Here is an 11,044-nt window from a genome sequence, read left to right on the forward strand (position 1 = left end):
TTTTTCCTCCCTGGCACGGACTTCTAAGAGAAATTGATCACCTGGATCCTCAGACAAGGACTCCAATTAGAACAAAGGACCATGTCTTCAGTCCTGCCGCGGAGGCCAGCCATGCGTGAGCCAAGAAGAGTGGTCAGGTGGGGTCTAAGGCGCAGGCCACGCCTGCAGCACCCTCCTGTCTCAGGGGCCACAGGCTCCCAGCTCCCCGCCTGCCCGCCGCACAGGGGCAGCGGTGTCCTCCCCACAGGACTGTCGTGATGGCCACAGAAGGCACGTGCCCGTCATGGTCGCCCGCTCGGTGACAAGACCTTCAGCCCACACTGGGTAAAACAGCTGAGTGACCAGCTGCTGACCGACACCGGCCAGAGCCAAAAAGGACCCGCGTGATCCTTACCGCCGACCTTTGAGGCAGACGCCGTGTTCACCGCTGCCGCTCCGCTCCGCAGATACGAAAGGGCCGTCCTGCCTCTGGTCAGGTGGCTGGCGGTGGGCACAGCTGGGCTCACCTGCAGGCAGCCAGGCCTTCCTTCTGATGGCACCGCAGAGAAGACCCTGAATGCGTTTCCTCCCGGTCAGCCGGGTCTAATGCAGACCCTTACCAAAGCCCAGGGGCCGGAGCTGACTGTCCTTTCCTGGAGGCATTTCTGCAAGCAGCTCAGCCCGGTGGTTCTGGGAACGGTGCTTGCTGGTGATCTGGCTGGAGTGTGAGAAGCTAGAGAGGGAAACAGGCTTGGCTGGGCCTTCACGAGCAGCCGTCCGAGCAGCCCCATCCCAGAGCCTGTGGGGACCCCATGTCTGTTGTGCAGCCAGACGTGGCTTTGTGGCTGTCAGCCTGGCTGAATCACTAGCCACCCCCCTACACCTTCCTCATCCTGCATCCTGGTCCTGAGACTAGCCCTGGCTCTCCCAACCCCCTCTCACATAAATCCCTCCCTGGGGAGGGGGGCTTCGGTTCCTGGGCCAGGCACCTTATGAGCACCAGTTTCATCCCGCCAGCAAGGGAGAGACTGTGAGCCTCCAGTTTACCGATGGGGCTCAGACGGAGGGGCGTGTGCGCTCACGCGCGTGACCGACCCGGGTGGCTGAGCCCCGGTTCCACCCTCCTCCCGCTCTGCTGGCCGCCGTGACCTTCCTTCCACACACCTCCAGGAGCCTGCGCCTCTGTGTCAGTGGGAAGAGTGGCACTGGGGGCACTCAGGAGATGGGGCCAGGGCCGGCCGGCCCCAGTCCTCCAGGCCGGGGCAGCTGATTCAGCGCGAGTCCACATCCACGCCCAGGGACTGGCTCGGCCATGCCCGGCTGGTCAGAGCTAATCCTGGGCTGCTGCCAGAACGACTGAGAACAGGGGCCCTCTTGCTGTTGAGGTTACCAGGCAGACAGGACATTAGCCTGGAGCCGTAGGGACACCTTAGCCACCCGTCCACCCACCTGCCAGGGAAGCCACGCTCGAGGGAAGCGGAGCCAAGGCACAGAGAGAGACTGATGCTGACCGTATCCTCTAAGGCTCTGTAAGTGCCTGTTTGCACTGCGCAACATACAGCTCTTATGTCCCCGAGTAGCCCCTGTTGTTCTTGAGCGGAAACGAGACCTTGCTGCAGCTTTCGTTGACTGGTTTAGTCTTTCCAGTCCAAGGGGTGGCAGAAGGCTCTCAGGGCAAGCAGATCTGGTTTCATAACCCAATGCTGACATTTCCTTGTCAAATCTCGATGAAAACTGGAAATAGAGCCGTGCAGGAGGACGCTGTGGGCACGCAAGAGCTACTGCCAGTGTGAGACCCCTGCCAGCCTGTCACATCGTCACTGTCAAAAGGTACCAGACTGAGGCCCCAGACAGCAGGGACCTCGGGCTCCCCAGTGCCCAGCCACGGTTGTTGGCACAGTGGGCCTGTGTGCCCAGTCACCTCAGTCATATCTGACTCTCTGCGACCCCATGGACCATAGACCACCAGGCTCCTCTGTCCATGGGGATTCTCTGGGCAAGAACACTGGAGCGGGTTTCCACGCCCTCCCCCAGGGGACCTTCCTGACCCAGGGATCGAACCCACATCTCTTACGTCTCCTGCATTGGCAGGTGGGTTCTTTACCACTAGCTCCTAAATGCTGGTTTAGATAAATCTGAAGTACATTCTGACCCCCCCGCCCCCACAATGGACAGCTGCTTGGGGACAGCTGATCCGTCACCTCAAGTCCTCTCTTCTTGTCCCTGCCCGCAGCATCAATTTTTTCACACAAAAGATTTTCCTTCTGAAAAAAGTACTAACTCAATTATTCGGTGAATATTTATCAGTTACAACTAAAGGAATGAAAATAAGATCCCATGGTATGAAAAACCCCTGCTGTTTAGGTTTCTAACACGATATTCAACTATTTTCCTTATTTGATGTTTTTCTCCAGAAACCAAACAAAGCCAATCTGCCCTGCAGTCTGGGAATGCGACCCCATTCCCACAGCGTCTCTTCTGTCGTTGGGAGTGGTGTGGGCACATTTGGCAGTCGCCACGGGCTGCTGAGAGGGGGCGAGCAGGCAATGGGAGCAGCTGCTTGGCCCGCACACGGCGGCTTGAAGCCCCAGATTGCTGACGAGGTGCCACAGACAAGAGACAGGCAGCTGTGGTTTGGGCGGAGGGCCCCGAGCAGCCGAGCTCCCCTGGTGAGGCAGGGCTGGCTCGGCTGGCCGCCGTGCGCCAGTCAGCTCGCCCTGCACACACACACGGTCTCCGTGCTAGAGCCGCGTGCACCCACAGGCGCTAGGGGAAGGCCTCACCGTCCTCAGCCCTGCAGCAGCTTGTAGCTCTCCTCCAAGACACGACCCCCCCCAGCGGCCAGAACAGCCTCTGCCTGCATCAGCTGCACCAGCGGAAGGCATGTCACCCTTGAAGGCCAGAGACCAAGTGTGAGAAACACCCAAAGGCTTGGGGCCAGGCGGCCTGTCCCAACCACCGTGCGGCTCTGCTGATGCAACCTGCAAGCGGCCACAGACGCCACGGAAACGAACGGGCGAGACTGGGTTCCAATAAAACTTTATTTTCAAAAAAGAGGCGACACCTGGACCTCAAGCTGTGGTCGGCGGCTCATTGGTGCCTCTGTTCAAAACCCTGTAACGGCTCCACATCCCCGCAGAGTCAAACCCAGCTCCCGCCGTGGGCGGCAAGGAGCTGCGGGGCAGCTGGGTCCCCCAGCACCACACGAAGCACCTTCCGGCCTCAAGGCCTTTGCACTGGCTGCTTCCTCCGCCTAGAGCGCTCCCGGGCCCACCTCCCACTGTTACATGACTCACCATTCCCGTTACTGAGGTCTCACAAAGACCATTCTTTCAGCCCTCCGAAGTGACCTCAGCTCCCTCCCTACTCGCTTTTTAAAACGTGTATTTATTGTTGGTCGCGCTGGGTCTCTGCTGCTGTGTGGGCTTTTCTCTAGCTGCAGCGCATGGGCTTCTCACTGAGCAGGCTTCTCTTGTGGAGCAGGGCTTCAGCAGCTGTGGCTCCCGGGTTCTGGAGCACAGGCTCAGTGGTTGTGCCGCATGGGCTGAGCTGCTCGGTGGCACATGGGATCTTCCCAGACCGGGGATCGAACCCGTGTCTCCTGCATGCGCAGGCAGATTCTTTACCACTGAGCCACCACGGAAGCCCCCTGCTAGCTCTTTATCGGAACACCTTGTCTTATTTTCTGCATAGCAGGCACCACCATCTGAATGAATCTCTTCTCTGTTTCAAATTAATTTTTATTTATCTGTTTATTTAATTTTTTGGCTGCACTTCATGGCTTGCAGGATGTTCCCTGACCAAAGACTGAGCTCAGGCTGTGGCTGAGCTCAGGCCCTGGGCCACTGGGCCGTCCGGGAACTCTGGGATGATCTCTTCCCTCTGTTCACCTTCCCGTAGTCCCTCTCCCATAAGCTGGGGGAGGGGAGGGAACCCAGTGGGTCTGCACACAGAGTTGGAGGGCAGCGCTCTGTGGAGAACGAAGGAGTGAGTGGATGGACAGGGAGCCCAGCAGCCTCCCAGGCCGCTTCCCCACCCTTCCCTTCCCGGACCCCACAGCCCTCTGCTGACCGCTGTCTTCCACAGCGACTATCTGATCGCCCCCTGCCACTGCTCGAAGCCCCCTAGTGACCCCCATTGTTCAAAGTCCAGGCTCCTCTGCTGCCCGAGGCCCCGCCCAAGCGGACAGCTGCCTGCCTCTCCCTGCCCGACTCTCGTTCTGAAGACAGGCTGCCCTGAGGGTCCACGGACGTGATCCCAAAGGACACCATGTGTCCGTGGAGGTGTTTTTGCATGATCAGAAGACAGGTTATGTTCCAGGAATTCACTTTGAACAAAAGGACAAGGCTATGAACACCTGATTCATGAGAGGCTGGGAACCCATCCAGTTTCCTCCAGTCACCCGGCCCAGATCAGGCTCTCGCAGTGACGCACTCCGGGCAGAAAGAGAGAATGTGATCTCTTCAGACTGACGCCAAAGCCCGGTGGGGTTGGCAGTGGAGGCGGGTGGGGTGTGGAACGCACTGCTTTCAGCGCTTGGTGTGGCCTGGCGGTGGAGTGGGGACGCAGAGTGGCAGCCTGGCGCTGTGAGCACCTGTGTAGCTGTGTAGATGGCACCGTGCAGATGGCACCGTGTAGCCACACTGCATAGACCTCACTGTGTTGACCGCACCGTGTAGACCTCACCGTGCTGACCTCACCGTGTAGACCTCATCGTGTAGACATCACCGTGTAGACCTCACCGTGTAGACCTCACCGTGTAGACCTCACCGTGTAGACCGCACTGTGCTGACCTCACTGTGTTGACCACACCGTGTAGACCTCACTGTGTAGACATCACCGTGTAGACCTCACCGTGTAGACCTCACCGTGTAGACCTCACTGTGAGACCTCACTGTGCTGACCTCACTGTGTAGACCTCACTGTGTAGACCTCACTGTGAGACCTCACTGTGCTGACCTCACTGTGTAGACCTCACCGTGTAGACCTCACCGTGTAGACCTCACTGTGAGACCTCACTGTGCTGACCTCACCGTGTCCTCTGCTGCTTCGCTCAGCGACACTGGAGCGCAGAGACGAGGCCGTGGGGGCGGCCCTCACAGGCTGGGTGTAGCACATGCTTGTCTGCACTGAGGTGAGAGACTAGAGAGCTGCGCTTCAGTGCTTCTTCTCCAGTCGGCCTAGAGAGTAACATCAAGTGGCTGAAGGTAGCACCGACTGGCTCACGGATGCTGCACAACACAGGTACTCAGTGTGAGAAGACGACGGAGGCGCTTCCGTTTCAGGTGTGTGCTGGGGAACGACCCTGACGCATCTGCTCTTCTGAACTGATGCTCATCACGCAGCGTCAACAGAGCGCCCACTCTGGGGCGTTATTAAAGCCGGGCCGCTGTACGGGGCATCACGCCCGCCAGGCTTATGAGCAACTACTTCCCGTCTCTGACCGCTGCGCCTATTTGGTTCCCACTTGCTTTCACTTGACCTCTCCTGCCCTATTGTGAATTCTAATCTCCTGCCCCGAGCAGCTCCCCCTTTCCGACGGTCTCCAGATTTGGCCCGTCCTGACTCTGGGGTCCTGGCTCTCCTTCTCGGGCTTGGCCTCGCTTGCTCACCCCTCACTGCTGGTGGGTAAGCCGCGCCCCGAGCCCCCGGAGCAGGGAGGAGGCGGCAGGCAGCACTAATGGGACAGATGTGGTGTCCCCACCCCGGGCGCCTGCACCTCTTCCACAAGCACCATCCCTCCGTTACCCTCCTCCACCAGAGCACCCCCAAGGCCAGGAAACACTGACTTCCTGGGCCTGTTCTTGTCGCTCTCTGACAACACTCTCAGAGAACACGAGCTGTCGAAAGGCTTGAGAGCGGCCCTGAAGCCATCTGTTTCCTGCAGGGTGCTGACGCTGGGTGTGAGCCCCGAGGCGGCTGTCAACATCCATTCTGCCTCTCCCTTGCTGGGACCAGCGCTGGAGCCTGCCACTTAAGTTCATCACTTCCCCTTCTCACCGGCACAGGCTCCCGTGCTTGTTCTGCCTCTGGCCATTCATGCTCAGCAGATAACCGCGGCCACGGCCCCGTGTGGAACACAGGCAGGGTTCCGAGCGAGCCAGATATAGCCTGTTATCGCTGCGGTTACAGTGTGTGGGCTCATTGAGAACTTTCGGGACACTTTATCAATGAGGGCCGCTGTGCCAGGAGCTCTGGCGTGGCTCATGTGAAGGAGCAGAGGTGCAGATGAAGGCTGTGGAGACAGCCGGCCTGCTTATCTGGCGTGCTTTCCCAGTGAGGTCAGACACCAGCGCCACGCCGTCTCCCCTGGTGGAAACAAACCACAGAAGGCCAGAGCCGGACGCCCAGGGAGGCTTCACGGAGGGAGGAGACCCAGCGTGAGGACAGGTCTTGTCCAAGGTCCTGCAGCGAGGTCAGGTCAGAGACTCGGGTCCACAGAAGAAGAGCCCCGCTGCCCTCTGCAAGCAGTGTCAGGCTTCCAAGGAGGAGCAGGAGGTTTGAGGGTGTGAATGCCTTGCTTTTCTGCCTTTAAAAACATAAAGAGGTCAGCAGGAAGTCAGGAGCGAGCTGTTTCTCTAGAACCCCACTCGAAGCAGGACTTTTCATTCCCATCAAGCGTCTGTATTTTAAAAATAATTTCATTCAGGACTTCCCTGGTGGTTCAGTGGTAAAGAACCCGCCCGCCAGTGCAGGAACAGGGCTCTGACCACCAGTCCAGGAAGATCCCACACGCCTTGGAGCAACCAAGGCCGCGGGCCACAACCACCGCGCTTGCGCACTGGGGCCCGTGCTCCGCGCAAGAGAAGCCACCGCAATGAGAGCCTGGGCACCGCAACGAGCAGGAGCCTGGACGCTCGGCAGCCAGAGAGAAGCCCGCGCGGCAACGGAGACCCAGCGCGGCCAAAGATGAAGGAGTAAACAGATGCAGACCTCATTTTTAAAAAGTTATAACTTCACTCGTTTTCAGGTTTTCTTGTGTACATATAAAAATAAAATGACTTTAAAAGAAGCACACTGAGAACTATTAAGTGACGATAGTTTTTATGTCAATGGCACTGCATGATTCAAACGGAAAACTGGTTACTTCCTCTGATGTTCGTTTTTTTAAAAATCCAATCCAATTCATTGATGTTCATTCAGCCAAAGGGGATATGTGTGACAGTATTGTGAAGGCTACTGTAATTTTAAAGTGCAACGCTAGAGAAAAAAAAAATCTGTTTCTGAGGTGGTAACATGTGTAAAAATTTTATTGGTACATATAATCATGATCAGAGAAGGCACTGGCAACCCACTCCAGTACTCTTGCTTGGAAACTCCCATGGACGGAGCAGCCTGGTAGGCTGCAGTCCATGGGGTCTCTAAGAGTCGGACTCGACTGAGCGACTTCCCTTTCACTTTCCAGTTTCATGCATTGGAGAAGGAAATGGCAACCCACTCCAGTGTTCTTGCCTGGAGAATCCCAGGGACGGAGGAGCCTGATGAGCTGCCATCTATGGGGTTGCACAGAGTCAGACACGACTGAAGCGACTTAGCAGCAGCAGCAGCAGCATAATCATGATAAAACAATGTTGTACTAAATAGAATTGCATTGCAGGTGGATTCTTTACCAACTGAGCTATCAGTGAAGCCCTCTATTCTAATGAGTAAAATTAATCATGGTATACACAGACTTCATAGTTGTCTCCAAATAAGCTGCAATATTCATGATATGAAGCTAACGATTGTATAGCCCCATACTTAGAGTAACTATGTTGGAGTATCTTCATGATAAATGGTGAAAACAAAAACAAAAAATTCCCAGTTCACAACTCTAATGACTAGATGAGTTGCTCAAGTGTGTATCCGTGAGACCCATGGGGAAGGAAGACACCTATCTGTGCCCACTGGTCCATCTATAACTGCGTGCTGAGTGCGCCCACCCATTCCTGCAGCAGTCCTGCTCTGGGCAGAGGAGCTGTGGAGGCGAACCAGAAGTCCAGGGCCCACTCTCACAGAACACACGGGGATGGTGGGTAATAAGCAAATAAGAACAGAGAATGTAGAGAAAATAGAATTTTAGATGATGATAGGTGCTTTGAAAAAAAATAATAAAGCAGATTAAAGGAACAAGTTCAGAGGACGTGGGTTGTTGTTGATACAGGGTAGCCAAGGGAGGTACTGCAGAGAAGCTGACGTTTGAGCAGAAATCTGAAGAAGTAAAGGAGCAAGCTTCGGGGGCACTGTGGGGAGTTGTGCCGGCAGGACAGAAACACTGCCAAGGGCCTGAGGCGGGAGTGAGCCTGAATACAGCGTGCAGAGGAGGCCCAAGCTGATAATGTTGATTTGGGGTTGCTGACCTGCAGGAGGCCTTTAAAACCTTCTACGAGATACAACAAAACCTTCTAAAAGGAGATGTGATGACATGACCAAGGGAGTGAGTGTGGCTGGAGCAGAGGAGCTAGGGGAGAGAATGCCTCAAGGAGAGAGTCTAAGCCGTGTCCGCTGCTGCGGAGTGGTCAGGAAAGAATGAGGGACCATCGGCCATGGGAGTCAGCGACTCGGAAGCCCCTGCTGGCCCTGGTGGACGATCTCAGTGAAGTAACAGGTACAGAGGCCTGGCTCTGAGGTCAGGAGGAGCGGAGGTCCCCATCACCTGGAGACAGGATAGACTCTTGCTATCTAGGGTTAGCGCTAGGGTACCAGGTCAAGACAGAGAACAGCTCTCAAAGTTCCTAGAAATACGGCTCCCCCGCCCCCCGGATCCCACACCCCCATGGCCAGGAGAGAAGCCAGGCTCCAGCTCGGAGTGCTCCTAGCAAGGCCTCCTCACTCCCACCCAACCCTCAGAGCCTCCCCACTGCCACCCATCTGCTCTGGAGACAGTCAGGGCCCATCGCAACATTGCTGTGTGGTTGTCAAAAGAGAGATATTAATCATATGCATAATATACAGTAAAGGTACCAAGACAACTTACTGTAAGCACAAAATAGACAAAGTGTACTCTGAAAGAGAATAATGGAGGAAAATGATTATATTAGAAGTCTTGGAGAAAGCCTTTCTCAGGAAGTGGCTTTAAAGCTAAAATATAAGTAAGAATCCACCATGCAACAAACGGTGGGAAGACCACTGCAGTGGAAACGCACGTGCAAAGGCTCTGAGGTGAGATGCAGCAGGGAAAGCTACAAAACTGGCGGAAGACTGGGAGGACGGGGCCTCTGAGAGGCTGGAGGGAGGCTGGGGCCAGGTTTTGCAGGGTCCTGCAGACTGTTAGAGAAGGCTTTGGGTTTTATTTTTCATTCCAAGTACAATGGGCAGCCACTCAATGAGCAAACCAGTATGTCCATCCAAGCACTCACTATTTTATGCTTGAAAAGAAAGGAAAACAGTCAGAAGCAAGACATGAAGCTTCCTTGAGGAAATGGGGACAGACAGGGCCTCTTCTACTCCTAATACTTGGTTCTCATATACTGGCCACGGTTTCAAAGTGCACACTGAATCTTTTTTTTTTTTTTTTGCACACTGCATTCTTAAAAGACAGCACTCCAGAGTGAAAATGGCAGAGTAGGGAACTATAAAATTTCATTATTCCACACAAGGAGCAAATAAATTGGCAAGAGAACCAAACGTATTGGAACTTGAGAAACTAATGAAAAGTTCACAGCAACCAGGAGAATGCTTAATCAAGGGAAAAAACCCGCCAGAATCTTGATAATAGAGCCTTGTAGTGTTCTGACTTACCCTGACTCAGCAGTGGCCTTGAAAACAACAACCTTCGTTCCTGGTATAGTGTCTAGTATATAATGGAACAGAATAAATCTAATTCCCAAAGAATTGTGGTTGTTCGCTTTGACCTGTCTTGTGGCTCCCTAAAGGACCAATTCTTTATTCCAGCTACCACTAAACTCTCCAAGGACTGAGGCAGTTATCCACAGGGCATTTGTCAAAAACATTTAAAGGTAAATGTATTAACTGCTGCCACTTTAGGCAAAGGATAATACTTGGGACAAACTATAGACAAACCAAAAAGCTTAGGAGGAAAGACTACAGACGGTGACATTTTAGGGAAGGGTTTTAAAAGCCGGGAATCTAGAAGGTCACCTGCCTGCCCAGGAATGGATGCAAGCTCAGGAGAGAACTGTCATTGTTGCTGTTCAGTCTCAAGTCATGTCCACCTCTTTGTGACCTCACAGACTGTAGCACAGCAGGCTTCCCTGTCTTTCACTATCTTTCGGAGTTGGCTCAAACTCACGGTCATGGAGTCGATAATGCCATCCAACCATCTCATCCTCTGTCACCCTTCTCCTCCTGCCCTCAATCTTTCCCAGAATCAAGCTCTTTTCCAATGATTCAGCTCTGCACATCAGGTGGCCAAATTATCGGAGCTTCAGCATCAGTCCTTCCAATGAATATTCAGGGTTGATTTCCTTTAGGATTGACTGGTTGGATCTCCTTGCTGTCCAAGGGACTCTCAAGCATCTTCTTCAGCACCACATTTCAAAAAAGCATCAATTCTTCAGTGCTCAGCCTTCTTCATGGTCCAACTCTCACATCCACACGTGACCACTGGGGAAACCGGAGCTCTCACTATACTCACCTTTGTTGGCAAAGTGATGTCTCTGCTTTCTAATAGGCTGTCAAGGTTGGTCATAGCTTTTCTTCCAAGGAGCAAGCATCTTTTATTTTCATGGCTCTCCTCATTGTCTGTAGCGATTTTGTAGCCCAAGAATATAAAATCTGTCACTGTGTCCACTTTCCCCCCATCTATTTGCCATGAAGGAATGGGACCAGATGCCATGATCTTAGCTATTGGAGTGTTGAGTTTTACCTCAGCTCTTTCACTCTCCTCTTTCCCCCTCACCTCTGGCTGACTCTGAAGCCCCCACAAGCAGGAGGCGAAGCATAAGGCACAACTGTGAAATACCTGCTGAGATCGAAGACGGGCCCAACGCATGCATGAGGTCTACTTGCATAAACTGGGAGATTTTGTTGTTATAAGCAACAAATACAAATTTATGTTTTTTGTCATGTAGGGCTATTGAAATTTGTCAAATCGTTACTGAGCATTGTCTAGCAGAACAGAGGC

The sequence above is a fragment of the Bos javanicus genome, chromosome 22, assembly GCF_032452875.1.
Source record: "Bos javanicus breed banteng chromosome 22, ARS-OSU_banteng_1.0, whole genome shotgun sequence".
Taxonomy (NCBI): domain Eukaryota; kingdom Metazoa; phylum Chordata; class Mammalia; order Artiodactyla; family Bovidae; genus Bos; species Bos javanicus.